Source organism: Bombina bombina, chromosome 4, assembly GCF_027579735.1.
Source record: "Bombina bombina isolate aBomBom1 chromosome 4, aBomBom1.pri, whole genome shotgun sequence".
Lineage (NCBI taxonomy): Eukaryota > Metazoa > Chordata > Amphibia > Anura > Bombinatoridae > Bombina > Bombina bombina.
Genome location: NC_069502.1, coordinates 23,999,683 through 24,017,945, shown reverse-complemented (window position 1 = coordinate 24,017,945; position 18,263 = coordinate 23,999,683). Strand labels below are relative to the sequence as shown.

The 18,263-nt window shown below is 30.0% G+C and overlaps 1 long non-coding RNA gene across 1 annotated transcript in view; it reads left to right on the top strand.

The window, feature by feature from the left end:
• Positions 1 to 745: 745 nt before the first annotated feature.
• Positions 746 to 18,263, top strand: part of LOC128655220 (uncharacterized) — a 56,008-nt gene continuing 38,490 nt past the window's right edge. The window contains exon 1 of the long non-coding RNA XR_008401730.1: positions 746 to 884. This is a non-coding gene — a long non-coding RNA (uncharacterized LOC128655220). The remainder of the gene's footprint in view (positions 885 to 18,263) is intronic.

The following is an 18,263-nucleotide window of genomic DNA, read 5'->3' as shown; positions in this document are numbered from 1 at the left end:
AAATATAGTAGTACATACAGTACCAATGTGATTCTGTCCCACACCCTGAAATAAGGTCTTTACACACCCTCCCTCCTTTTGTCCTTCTGTGTTTACTGGCACTTTAATAAAAATATAGTAGTACATACAGTACCAATGTGATTCTGTCCCACACCCTGAAATAAGGTCTTTACACACCCCCCTCTTCTGCCCTACTGTGTTTACTGCCCTTTAATAAAAATATAGTAGTACATACAGTACCAATGTGATTCTGTCCCCACACCCCTGAACATAAGGTCTTTACACACCCCCTCCTCTGCTCTACTGTGTTTACTGGCCCTTTAATAAAAATATAGTAGTACATACAGTACCAATGGATTCTGACCCACACCCTGAAATAAGGTCTTTACACACACCCTCCTCTGCCCTACTGTGTTTACTGGCCCTTTAATAAAAATATAGTAGTACATACAGAACCAATGTGATTCAGTCCCACACCCTGAAAAAGGTCTTTACACACCCCCTCCCTCTGCCCTACTGTGTTTACTGGCCCTTTAATAAAAATATAGTAGTACATACAGTACCAATGTGATTCTGTCCCACACCCTGAAATAAGGTCTTTACACCCCCTCCTCTGCCCTACTGTGTTTACTGGCCCTTTAATAAAAATATAGTAGTACATACAGTACCAATGTGATTCTGTCCCACACCCTGAAATAAGGTCTTTACACACCCCCTCCCTTTGCCCTTCTGTGTTGCAGACAAACCAGGAAACTGTCCATTAACAAAGGCAAGATGTGCAACTCCTCTTCCTGAACCGTTGTGTAACAGTGACAGCGACTGTAAAGGTGCCCTGAAATGCTGCACCCCTCTGTGTCAACAGAAGTGCACTGATCCCATCATGGGTAAGTAAGATATGTCTTAGACCACACATCCTCAATCTTGGCCTTCCAGAGGTTTTTGAACTACATTTCCCATGATGCTCAGCCAGCTGATATTTTGTCTGAGCATCATGGGAAATGTAGTTTGAAAACCTCTGGAGGGCCACGTTTGAGAATGTGTGTCTTAGACTCATTAAACATCCTCTGCAATAAATACTGTGTGCACAATATGTAACCTTCTTACCTGGGGTCTCCTGTCTGCATGAGATTACTGCAGCATTGGAGAGATTGGGGTCTTTGCACATAAGCAACAGTTTGGCATAGAAGTATATTGTTAGGTTATGTAAATACCAAGAGTTCTAGAGAGACTGTAACACATTCATAATATATATTGGGCCTAGTAAAAACTAAAAAACATAAAAGTTGCCTCATTATGGGCCAGATTACAAGTGAAGCTCTAACAATTACGTGCAAGCAAAAATGGGTTTATCGTGGGTATTTGCATGTGCCAGGTTTTCTGTTCGTATTACAAGATGAAAAAAAGAAAGCAATCGGGTTTTACACTAGAATTATTACCGCATCCTCAGAGCTCTGGTTAACTGAAACAAAAGTATCACACCTAAAAAATACCTTACACAGTACAGTTACACTCACAATAACACTGTCTAATAAATATGCATTACACAGTACAGTTATACTCATAATAACACTGTCTAATAAATATACATTACACAGTACAGTTACACTCACAATAACACTGTCTAATAAATATACATTACACAGTACAGTTACACACATAATAACACTATCTAATAAATATACATTACACAGTACAGTTACACTCATAATAACACTATCTAATAAATATACATTACACAGTACAGTTACACTTATAATAACACTGTCTGATAAATATACATTACACAGTACAGTTACACTCATAATAACACTGTCTGATAAATATACATTACACAGTACAGTTACACTCACAATAACACTGTCTAATAAATATACATTACACAGTACAGTTACACTCACAATAACACTGTCTAATAAATATACATTACACAGTACAGTTACACTCACAATAACACTGTCTAATAAATATACATTACACAGTAGAGTTACACACATAATAACACTATCTAATAAATATACATTACACAGTACAGTTACACTCATAATAACACTATCTAATAAATATACATTACACAGTACAGTTACACTTATAATAACACTGTCTGATAAATATACATTACACAGTACAGTTACACACATAATAACACTGTCTGATAAATATACATTACACAGTACAGTTACACTTATAATAACACTGTCTGATAAATATACATTACACAGTACAGTTACACACATAATAACACTGTCTGATAAATATACATTACACAGTACAGTTACACTTATAATAACACTGTCTGATAAATATACATTACACAGTACAGTTACACTTATAATAACACTGTCTGATAAATATACATTACACAGTACAGTTACACTCATATTAACACTATCTAATAAATATACATTACACAGTACAGTTACACTCATAATAACACCATCTAATACATATACATTACACAGTACAGTTACACACATAATAACACTATCTAATAAATATACATTACACAGTACAGTTACACTCACAATAACACTATCTAATAAATATAAATTACACAGTACAGTTACACACATAATAACACTATCTAATAAATATACATTACACAGTACAGTTACACTCATTATAACACTAATAAATAAGCATTACACAGTACAGTTACACTCATATTAACACTGTCTAATAAAAATACATTACACAGTACAGTTACACACATAATAACACTATCTAATAAATATACATTACACAGTACAGTTACACTCATAATAACACCATCTAATACATATACATTACACAGTACAGTTACACACATAATAACACTATCTAATAAATATACATTACACAGTACAGTTACACTCATAATATCACCATCTAATACATATACATTACACAGTACAGTTACACACATAATAACACTATCTAATAAATATACATACACAGTACAGTTACACTCATAATAACACCATCTAATACATATACATTACACAGTACAGTTACACACATAATAACACTATCTAATAAATATACATTACATAGTACAGTTACACACATAATAACACTATCTAATAAATATACATTACATAGTACAGTTACACTCATAATAACACCATCTAATACATATACATTACACAGTACAGTTACACACATAATAACACTATCTAATAAATATACATTACATAGTACAGTTACACACATAATAACACCATCTAATAAATATACATTACACAGTACAGTTACACTCACAATAACACCATCTAATAAATATACATTACACAATACAGTTACACTCACAATAACACCATCTAATAAATATACATTACACAGTACAGTTACACTCATTATAACACTATCTAATAAATATACATTACACAGTACAGTTACACTCATAATAACACCATCTAATACATATACATTACACAGTACAGTTACACACATAATAACACTATCTAATAAATATACATTACACAGTACAGTTACACACATAATAACACTATCTAATAAATATACATTACACAGTACAGTTACACACATAATAACATTATCTAATAAATATACATTACACAGTACAGTTACACTTACAATACCACTATCTAATAAATATACATTACACAGTACAGTAACACTCATTATAACACTATCTAATAAATATACATTACACAGTACAGTTACACTCATAATAACACCATCTAATACATATACATTACACAGTACAGTTACACTCATTATAACACTATCTAATAAATATACATTACACAGTACAGTTACACTCATAATAACACTATCTAATAAATATACATTACACAGTACAGTTACACCCATAATAACACTATCTAATAAATATACATTACACAGTACAGTTACACACATAATAACACTATCTAATAAATATACATTACACAGTACAGTTACACTCATTATAACACTATCTAATAAATATACATTACACAGTACAGTTACACTCATAATAACACCATCTAATACATATACATTACACAGTACAGTTACACTCATTATAACACTATCTAATAAATATACATTACACAGTACAGTTACACTCATAATAACACTATCTAATAAATATACATTACACATTACAGTTACACACATAATAACACTATCTAATAAATATACATTACACAGTACAGTTACACACATAATAACACTATCTAATAAATATACATTACACAGTACAGTTACACTTATAATAACACTATCTAATAAATATACATTACACAGTACAGTTACACTTATAATAACACTGTCTAATAAGTATACATTACACAGTACAGTTACACTTATAATAACACCATCTAATAAATATATATTACACAGTACAGTTACACTTATAATAACACTGTCTAATAAGTATACATTACACAGTACAGTTACACTCATAATAACACCATCTAATAAATATACATTACACAGTACAGTTACACACATAATAACACTATCTAATAAATATACATTACACAGTGCAGTTACACACATAATAACACCATCTAATAAATATACATTACACAGTACAGTTACACTTATAATAACACTATCTAATAAATATACATTACACAGTACAGTTACACTTATAATAACACCATCTAATAAATATACATTACATAGTACAGTTACACACATATTAACACTATCTAATAAATATACATTACACAGTACAGTTACACACATAATAACACCATCTAATAAATATACATTACACAGTACAGTTACGCTTATAATAACACCATCTAATAAATATACATTACACAGTACAGTTACACACATAATAACACCATCTAATAAATATACATTACACAGTACAGTTACACACATAATAACACCATCTATTAAATATACATTACTCAGTACAGTTACACTTATAATAACACCATCTAATAAATATACATTACATAGTACAGTTACACTCATAATAACACCATCTAATAAATATACATTACACAGTACAGTTACACTTATATTAACACCATCTAATAAATATACATTACACTGTACAGTTACACTTATAATAACACCATCTAATAAATATACATTACACAGTACAGTTACACTCATAATAACACCATCTAATAAATATACATTACACAGTACAGTTACACTCATAATAAGACCATCTAATAAATATACATTACACAGTACAGTTACACACATAATAACACTATCTAATAAATATACATTACACAGTACAGTTACACTCACAATAACACTATCTAATAAATATACATTACACAGTACAGTTACACACATAATAACACCATCTAATAAATATACATTACACAGTACAGTTACACTTATAATAACACCATCTAATAAATATACATTACACAGTACAGTTACACTCATAATAACACCATCTAATAAATATACATTACACAGTACAGTTACACTCATAATAACACCATCTAATAAATATACATTACACAGTACAGTTACACTCATAATAACACCATCTAATAAATATACATTACACCGTACAGTTACACTCATTATAACACTATCTAATAAATATACATTACACAGTACAGTTACACTCATAATAACACCATCTAATACATATACATTACACAGTACAGTTACACACATAATAACACTATCTAATAAATATACATTACACAGTACAGTTACACTCATAATAACACCATCTAATACATATACATTACACAGTACAGTTACACACATAATAACACTATCTAATAAATATACATTACATAGTACAGTTACACACATAATAACACTATCTAATAAATATACATTACATAGTACAGTTACACTCATAATAACACCATCTAATACATATACATTACACAGTACAGTTACACACATAATAACACTATCTAATAAATATACATTACATAGTACAGTTACACACATAATAACACCATCTAATAAATATACATTACACAGTACAGTTACACTCACAATAACACCATCTAATAAATATACATTACACAATACAGTTACACTCACAATAACACCATCTAATAAATATACATTACACAGTACAGTTACACTCATTATAACACTATCTAATAAATATACATTACACAGTACAGTTACACACATAATAACACTATCTAATAAATATACATTACACAGTACAGTTACACACATAATACCACTATCTAATAAATATACATTACACAGTACAGTAACACTCATTATAACACTATCTAATAAATATACATTACACAGTACAGTTACACTCATAATAACACCATCTAATACATATACATTACACAGTACAGTTACACTCATTATAACACTATCTAATAAATATACATTACACAGTACAGTTACACTCATAATAACACTATCTAATAAATATACATTACACATTACAGTTACACACATAATAACACTGTCTAATAAATATACATTACACAGTACAGTTACACCCATAATAACACTATCTAATAAATATACATTACACAGTACAGTTACACACATAATAACACTATCTAATAAATATACATTACACAGTACAGTTACACTCATTATAACACTATCTAATAAATATACATTACACAGTACAGTTACACTCATAATAACACCATCTAATAAATATACATTACACCGTACAGTTACACTCATTATAACACTATCTAATAAATATACATTACACAGTACAGTTACACTCATAATAACACCATCTAATACATATACATTACACAGTACAGTTACACACATAATAACACTATCTAATAAATATACATTACACAGTACAGTTACACTCATAATAACACCATCTAATACATATACATTACACAGTACAGTTACACACATAATAACACTATCTAATAAATATACATTACATAGTACAGTTACACACATAATAACACTATCTAATAAATATACATTACATAGTACAGTTACACTCATAATAACACCATCTAATACATATACATTACACAGTACAGTTACACACATAATAACACTATCTAATAAATATACATTACATAGTACAGTTACACACATAATAACACCATCTAATATATATACATTACACAGTACAGTTACACTCACAATAACACCATCTAATAAATATACATTACACAATACAGTTACACTCACAATAACACCATCTAATAAATATACATTACACAGTACAGTTACACTCATTATAACACTATCTAATAAATATACATTACACAGTACAGTTACACTCATAATAACACCATCTAATACATATACATTACACAGTACAGTTACACACATAATAACACTATCTAATAAATATACATTACACAGTACAGTTACACACATAATACCACTATCTAATAAATATACATTACACAGTACAGTAACACTCATTATAACACTATCTAATAAATATACATTACACAGTACAGTTACACTCATAATAACACCATCTAATAAATATACATTACACAGTACAGTTACACTCATTATAACACTATCTAATAAATATACATTACACAGTACAGTTACACTCATAATAACACTATCTAATAAATATACATTACACAGTACAGTTACACACATAATAACACTGTCTAATAAATATACATTACACAGTACAGTTACACCCATAATAACACTATCTAATAAATATACATTACACAGTACAGTTACACACATAATAACACTATCTAATAAATATACATTACACAGTACAGTTACACTCATTATAACACTATCTAATAAATATACATTACACAGTACAGTTACACTCATAATAACACCATCTAATACATATACATTACACAGTACAGTTACACTCATTATAACACTATCTAATAAATATACATTACACAGTACAGTTACACTCATAATAACACTATCTAATAAATATACATTACACATTACAGTTACACACATAATAACACTGTCTAATAAATATACATTACACAGTACAGTTACACACATAATAACACTATCTAATAAATATACATTACACAGTACAGTTACACTTATAATAACACTATCTAATAAATATACATTACACAGTACAGTTACACTTATAATAACTGTCTAATAAGTATACATTACACAGTACAGTTACACTTATAATAACACCATCTAATAAATATACATTACACAGTACAGTTACACTTATAATAACACTGTCTAATAAGTATACATTACACAGTACAGTTACACTCATAATAACACCATCTAATAAATATACATTACACAGTACAGTTACACACATAATAACACTATCTAATAAATATACATTACACAGTGCAGTTACACACATAATAACACCATCTAATAAATATACATTACACAGTACAGTTACACTTATAATAACACTATCTAATAAATATACATTACACAGTACAGTTACACTTATAACAACACCATCTAATAAATATACATTACATAGTACAGTTACACACATATTAACACTATCTAATAAATATACATTACACAGTACAGTTACACACATAATAACACCATCTAATAAATATACATTACACAGTACAGTTACACTTATAATAACACCATCTAATAAATATACATTACACAGTACAGTTACACACATAATAACACCATCTAATAAATATACATTACACAGTACAGTTACACACATAATAACACCATCTATTAAATATACATTACACAGTACAGTTACACTTATAATAACACCATCTAATAAATATACATTACATAGTACAGTTACACTCATAATAACACCATCTAATAAATATACATTACACTGTACAGTTACACTTATATTAACACCATCTAATAAATATACATTACACAGTACAGTTACACTTATAATAACACCATCTAATAAATATACATTACACAGTACAGTTAGACTCATAATAACACCATCTAATAAATATACATTACACAGTACAGTTACACTCATTATAACACTATCTAATAAATATACATTACACAGTACAGTTACACTCATTATAACACTATCTAATAAATATACATTACACAGTACAGTTACACTCATAATAACACTATCTAATAAATATACATTACACATTACAGTTACACACATAATAACACTGTCTAATAAATATACATTACACAGTACAGTTACACCCATAATAACACTATCTAATAAATATACATTACACAGTACAGTTACACACATAATAACACTATCTAATAAATATACATTACACAGTACAGTTACACTCATTATAACACTATCTAATAAATATACATTACACAGTACAGTTACACTCATAATAACACCATCTAATAAATATACATTACACAGTACAGTTACACTCATTATAACACTATCTAATAAATATACATTACACAGTACAGTTACACTCATAATAACACCATCTAATACATATACATTACACAGTACAGTTACACACATAATAACACTATCTAATAAATATACATTACACAGTACAGTTACACTCATAATAACACCATCTAATACATATACATTACACAGTACAGTTACACACATAATAACACTATCTAATAAATATACATTACATAGTACAGTTACACACATAATAACACTATCTAATAAATATACATTACATAGTACAGTTACACTCATAATAACACCATCTAATACATATACATTACACAGTACAGTTACACACATAATAACACTATCTAATAAATATACATTACATAGTACAGTTACACACATAATAACACCATCTAATATATATACATTACACAGTACAGTTACACTCACAATAACACCATCTAATAAATATACATTACACAGTACAGTTACACTCATAATAACACCATCTAATAAATATACATTACACAGTACAGTTACACTCATTATAACACTATCTAATAAATATACATTACACAGTACAGTTACACTCATAATAACACCATCTAATACATATACATTACACAGTACAGTTACACACATAATAACACTATCTAATAAATATACATTACACAGTACAGTTACACACATAATACCACTATCTAATAAATATACATTACACAGTACAGTAACACTCATTATAACACTATCTAATAAATATACATTACACAGTACAGTTACACTCATAATAACACCATCTAATACATATACATTACACAGTACAGTTACACTCATTATAACACTATCTAATAAATATACATTACACAGTACAGTTACACTCATAATAACACTATCTAATAAATATACATTACACATTACAGTTACACACATAATAACACTGTCTAATAAATATACATTACACAGTACAGTTACACCCATAATAACACTATCTAATAAATATACATTACACAGTACAGTTACACACATAATAACACTATCTAATAAATATACATTACACAGTACAGTTACACTCATTATAACACTATCTAATAAATATACATTACACAGTACAGTTACACTCATAATAACACCATCTAATACATATACATTACACAGTACAGTTACACTCATTATAACACTATCTAATAAATATACATTACACAGTACAGTTACACTCATAATAACACTATCTAATAAATATACATTACACATTACAGTTACACACATAATAACACTGTCTAATAAATATACATTACACAGTACAGTTACACACATAATAACACTATCTAATAAATATACATTACACAGTACAGTTACACTCATAATAACACTATCTAATAAATATACATTACACAGTACAGTTACACTTATAATAACTGTCTAATAAGTATACATTACACAGTACAGTTACACTTATAATAACACCATCTAATAAATATACATTACACAGTACAGTTACACTTATAATAACACTGTCTAATAAGTATACATTACACAGTACAGTTACACTCATAATAACACTATCTAATAAATATACATTACACAGTACAGTTACACACATAATAACACTATCTAATAAATATACATTACACAGTGCAGTTACACACATAATAACACCATCTAATAAATATACATTACACAGTACAGTTACACTTATAATAACACTATCTAATAAATATACATTACACAGTACAGTTACACTTATAATAACACCATCTAATAAATATACATTACATAGTACAGTTACACACATATTAACACTATCTAATAAATATACATTACACAGTACAGTTACACACATAATAACACCATCTAATAAATATACATTACACAGTACAGTTACACTTATAATAACACCATCTAATAAATATACATTACACAGTACAGTTACACACATAATAACACCATCTAATAAATATACATTACACAGTACAGTTACACACATAATAACACCATCTATTAAATATACATTACACAGTACAGTTACACTTATAATAACACCATCTAATAAATATACATTACATAGTACAGTTACACTCATAATAACACCATCTAATAAATATACATTACACTGTACAGTTACACTTATATTAACACCATCTAATAAATATACATTACACAGTACAGTTACACTTATAATAACACCATCTAATAAATATACATTACACAGTACAGTTAGACTCATAATAACACCATCTAATAAATATACATTACAAAGTACAGTTACACTCATAATAAGACCATCTAATAAATATACATTACACAGTACAGTTACACACATAATAACACTATCTAATAAATATACATTACACAGTACAGTTACACTCACAATAACACTATCTAATAAATATACATTACACAGTACAGTTACACACATAATAACACCATCTAATAAATATACATTACACAGTACAGTTACACTTATAATAACACCATCTAATAAATATACATTACACAGTACAGTTACACTCATAATAACACCATCTAATAAATATACATTACACAGTACAGTTACACTCATAATAACACCATCTAATAAATATACATTACACAGTACAGTTACACTCATAATAACACCATCTAATAAATATACATTACACCGTACAGTTACACTCATAATAACACCATCTAATAAATATACATTACACAGTACAGTTACACACATAATAACACCATCTAATAAATATACATTACACAGTACAGTTACACTTATAATAACACCATCTAATAAATATACATTACACAGTGCAGTTATACTCATAATAACACTGTCTAATAAATATACTTTACACAGTACAGTTACACTCACAATAACACCATCTAATAAATATACATTACACAGTACAGTTACACACATAATAACACTATCTAATAAATATACATTACACAGTACAGTTACACACATAATAACACTATCTAATAAATATACCTTACACAGTACAGTTACACACATAATAACACTGTCTAATAAATATACTTTACACAGTACAGTTACACACATAATAACACTATCTAATAAATATACATTACACAGTACAGTTACACTCATAATAACACTATCTAATAAATATACATTACACATTACAGTTACACACATAATAACACTGTCTAATAAATATACATTACACAGTACAGTTACACCCATAATAACACTATCTAATAAATATACATTACACAGTACAGTTACACACATAATAACACTATCTAATAAATATACATTACACAGTACAGTTACACTCATTATAACACTATCTAATAAATATACATTACACAGTACAGTTACACTCATAATAACACCATCTAATACATATACATTACACAGTACAGTTACACTCATTATAACACTATCTAATAAATATACATTACACAGTACAGTTACACTCATAATAACACTATCTAATAAATATACATTACACATTACAGTTACACACATAATAACACTGTCTAATAAATATACATTACACAGTACAGTTACACACATAATAACACTATCTAATAAATATACATTACACAGTACAGTTACACTTATAATAACACTATCTAATAAATATACATTACACAGTACAGTTACACTTATAATAACACTGTCTAATAAGTATACATTACACAGTACAGTTACACTTATAATAACACCATCTAATAAATATACATTACACAGTACAGTTACACTTATAATAACACTGTCTAATAAGTATACATTACACAGTACAGTTACACTCATAATAACACCATCTAATAAATATACATTACACAGTACAGTTACACACATAATAACACTATCTAATAAATATACATTACACAGTGCAGTTACACACATAATAACACCATCTAATAAATATACATTACACAGTACAGTTACACTTATAATAACACTATCTAATAAATATACATTACACAGTACAGTTACACTTATAACAACACCATCTAATAAATATACATTACATAGTACAGTTACACACATATTAACACTATCTAATAAATATACATTACACAGTACAGTTACACACATAATAACACCATCTAATAAATATACATTACACAGTACAGTTACACTTATAATAACACCATCTAATAAATATACATTACACAGTACAGTTACACACATAATAACACCATCTAATAAATATACATTACACAGTACAGTTACACACATAATAACACCATCTATTAAATATACATTACACAGTACAGTTACACTTATAATAACACCATCTAATAAATATACATTACATAGTACAGTTACACTTATAATAACACCATCTAATAAATATACATTACACAGTACAGTTAGACTCATAATAACACCATCTAATAAATATACATTACAAAGTACAGTTACACTCATAATAAGACCATCTAATAAATATACATTACACAGTACAGTTACACACATAATAACACTATCTAATAAATATACATTACACAGTACAGTTACACTCACAATAACACTATCTAATAAATATACATTACACAGTACAGTTACACACATAATAACACCATCTAATAAATATACATTACACAGTACAGTTACACTTATAATAACACCATCTAATAAATATACATTACACAGTACAGTTACACTCATAATAACACCATCTAATAAATATACATTACACAGTACAGTTACACTCATAATAACACCATCTAATAAATATACATTACACAGTACAGTTACACTCATAATAACACCATCTAATAAATATACATTACACCGTACAGTTACACTCATAATAACACCATCTAATAAATATACATTACACAGTACAGTTACACACATAATAACACCATCTAATAAATATACATTACACAGTACAGTTACACTTATAATAACACCATCTAATAAATATACATTACACAGTGCAGTTATACTCATAATAACACTGTCTAATAAATATACTTTACACAGTACAGTTACACTCACAATAACACCATCTAATAAATATACATTACACAGTACAGTTACACACATAATAACACTATCTAATAAATATACATTACACAGTACAGTTACACACATAATAACACTATCTAATAAATATACCTTACACAGTACAGTTACACACATAATAACACTGTCTAATAAATATACTTTACACAGTACAGTTACACACATAATAACACTATCTAATAAATATACATTACACAGTACAGTTACACTCACAATAACACCATCTAATAAATATACATTACACAGTACAGTTACACACATAATAACACTATCTAATAAATATACATTACACAGTACAGTTACACACATAATAACACCATCTAATAAAAGTTATTAAAAAAATGCCTAAAAAAGTTATAAGGGATCAAAGATATGAGGTCTCAGGTGTTATAAAAAAAGGCTGCAAAGGGCTTTTACATAGAGATACACTATATATATATATATATATATATATATATATATATATATATATATATATATATATATATATATATATATATATATATATATATATATAACCCAGACGTGGACCCCTTGCTCAGTGTGTTTAGAGCAGTGCTTTCCAAACTGTGTGTCGGGACACACTAGTGTGTCGGCAGCAGTGTGTAGGTGTGTCCCTGCTTCAGCACAATTTTTTTTAAATGTATTTTTTTTTTTGGTTTCTGACTTTCCGCCTGCCTGCTACGCATATCACATGGTTGACACGTGATTGATACCTTGTGGGTCACAGATCATCTTAACCAATTGGCGCAGCTCAGTGGGAACTGAAACTATTCCCATTGGCGGCTTTGGCGGCACATTGGCTCCTGACTGCATGTGTAGTCTCCTTAATTGGCTCGTGACTGCATGTGTAGTCAGTGAGTGGGACAGCAGTGTGTTTGCAGCGTGGGCAGTAGTCAATTGGACTCACCGAGCTCTGAGGGCGGCAGCTTAAACGCTGAGCTGAAGTCAGACGTCAGTGTTTTTTTTTGCAACTAGCTCCCAGTAGTGCATTGCTGCTCTAGCTCTTGATATATGGATAGGAAGTGGAAACTTAAAAATGCTTGATGATGAAATGTGAGTGTCTTTATCTAATATTCCATCAAATATTCAGAAATTGTGTTCATCCCATCAACCTCATACATCACATTAAAATAGTAAGTAGCTATTGGTGTTGATAAAAAAATAATAATTCTTGCACATACATACTATTACTTGTAAATTTCATTATTATATAATTTATGTATGTGTCCGTATCTCTTAAAACAAGTTAGTTTAACCTCCTTTTTGCTAGTACAACTGAATTAATTACTGTGTCGCAAAATGATGTAGGTCTAAAAAGTGTGTCACCAACATGAAAAGTTTGGAAAGCTCTGGTTTAGAGGAATATTGCTACACCTCACTGACGAGGCCCAATGAAGGCTGAAATGATCATCTGGGGTTGCTGTGTTCCTTGTTCAGAGAGGAGTTGCCTGGTATTTCGGCGCTGTACTGGCCGTAATGGGCTGTGTCAGACTGATATACTACAGGAGAATTCTACTCTGTGAAAAGCATTACTGGGCTAAAAGAAGTTGCACCCAGGTGGTGAATCTCCATAGAACAAGCTAACAATGGTAGTGAGCTGGTTGTTTGTTCCTGTGAGTGCATTTCTCTCTAGTCTCCCTATGTGAAAAAAGGGTAACCCAGACGTGGACCCCTTGCTCAGTGTGTTTAGAGGAATACTGCTACACTTCACTGACGAGGCCCAATGAAGGCCGAAACGATCGTCTGGGGTTGCTGTGTTCCTTGTTCAGAGAGGAGTTGCCTGGTATTTTGGTGCTGGACTGGCCGTAATGGGCGGGGTCAGACTGATATACTACAGGAGAATTCTACTCTGTGAAAAGCTTTACTGGGCTAAAAGAAGTTGCACCCAGGTGGTGAATCACCATAGAACAAGCTAACAATGATATTGAGCTGGTTGTTCGTTCCTGTGAGTGCATTTCTCTCGAGTCTCCCTATATATATATATATATACTGTATATATATATATATATATATATATACATGTCTACAGATGTATATGTGTGTATTTATATATATATATATATATATATATATATATATATATATATATATATATATATATGAAAAGGTCACCCCGTCCTCAGACATACACATTACATACAATTAGCTTATATTTATAGTATCCCCCTCTCCCACATCATATCAGTGCCGCAGCATCCTCCTACCGCAACTGCACATGCACAAAGGTACGTACGGTATCACAAACTAGACAAAAATAAAAAAAAGCCAAAAAATTTAGTGTTACAAAGTAAGGGATAGTCACTGATTACTTAAAGGGACAGTTCACCCCAAAATTTTCACCCCTTTAAATTGTTCCCAATGATTCATTTTACCCGCTGGAGTGTTTTAAATTGTTTACAAGTAGCTCCTTTACCCCTATATTGGAATTTGAAATAGCTGATTTAGCCTATGGTATCCCAACCTATACTGAACGTTTCTATATTGGAGTATATTCTATTGAATAGGATAAGTAAACACAGTCAGCAGAAGAGATTACACTCCCAGTGGGGTGCAGCATAGCTAAGTGATACAATGATAATTTTGTATTGTTCTCTCTAAGTATTGAGCTTTGGTTTTCTAGACAAATAAAAGATAAGGAAGCAAGTCTGTGTACATAAAAGTGATAACATAATGAGATCTGATATTACCTGAAGCTCAACTCATTGTAATAGGCTGTGGTTTAAAAGCACAAAAACAGCTACTTCATATACACAAATAAAGCTGAAAATGCAATTTCTCATTAATTTTGTAATTGAAAATACATTCATATAAAAACAATTTTACAGTGTACTGTCCCTTTAAAAGCACCTAATCTTCACTTTTCCTACAGTAGGAGCTCCCGGTTTCCCTTAACCCCATATCATTTTCTTCAATAGAAAGGCAGCTTAAAAATCCTGTCTTTATCATTAATTGCCTAATCTATGGCAATACTAGAACTCAATCTTCTACTAAAACCAACACCAACACCTTATATACTGCAAACGGCAGCAACCTGCATTACTCCAACCTAAATTCAAACTCTTTTTCACTACCAGTGTAGCTAAACGATATACTCCTATGGTTCCTCTCCTACAATTGTGCAGTCCTCCTACATCTTATTACTATATTCATTGTTCCATGATGTTACGTACTTTATTTTATTTATTAAGCAGACTACAAGTCTAAATTAGATACCCAAATTAAAGAAAACAATGCATATCCAAGTGTGCACTTAGCCCTCTAGAACTCAAGGTATCCAGCATATAGATGCATTTGGATTCCTTTTACTACAAGAGCCTGCATGCTACTACTACAATTTGCATACTTGAAATAATGTCTAGATCTGGAAGTGCCGTAAAGCGAGGGAGGATGGCTTTGAGCAGTTTAATGCATTTTGTTGCACAAACCCCAGATCTTTGAGCCTGCTGCTGCCATGGTATGTAGCTTTCTAATACTATCTATTTATTTTCTATTGAAGTTATTATTATTATCATCAGGTATTTGTAGAGCGCCAACAGATTCCGCAGCGCTGTGAACATAGTCAATATACAAGATAGCTTTTGTAGGGGTCAAGTGGGTAGAGGGCCCTGCCGAGAGTTTCACTGTTGTAGTCGGCTCTTATGAAGCGATCTGTAAACAGCTGGGCCCATAGGCTTACAATCTAAGGGGTTCAAGGGGAAAGCAATGGAGTTAGGAAAGGTTAGTGTTGGTTGTAAGCATCCCTGAATAGTAGAGTTTTTAGGGAGCGCTTGAAGCTGTTAAAACTAGGGGAGAGTCTTGTGGAGCGAGGCAGAGAGTTCCACAAGATGGGGGCCAATCTGGAGAAGTCCTGTAGACGGGAATGTGAGGAAGTAACAAGAGAGGAGGAGAGGAGGAGATTCTGAGCTGATCGAAGGGGACGGGAGGGAGAGTATCTGGAGACAAGTTCTGAAATGTAGGGGAAAGCAGTGCAGTTGAGAGCTTTGTATGTCAGAGTGAGGATTTTGTGTTTAATCCTAGAGGCAAGAGGAAGCCAGTGAAGGGATTGGCACAGAGGTG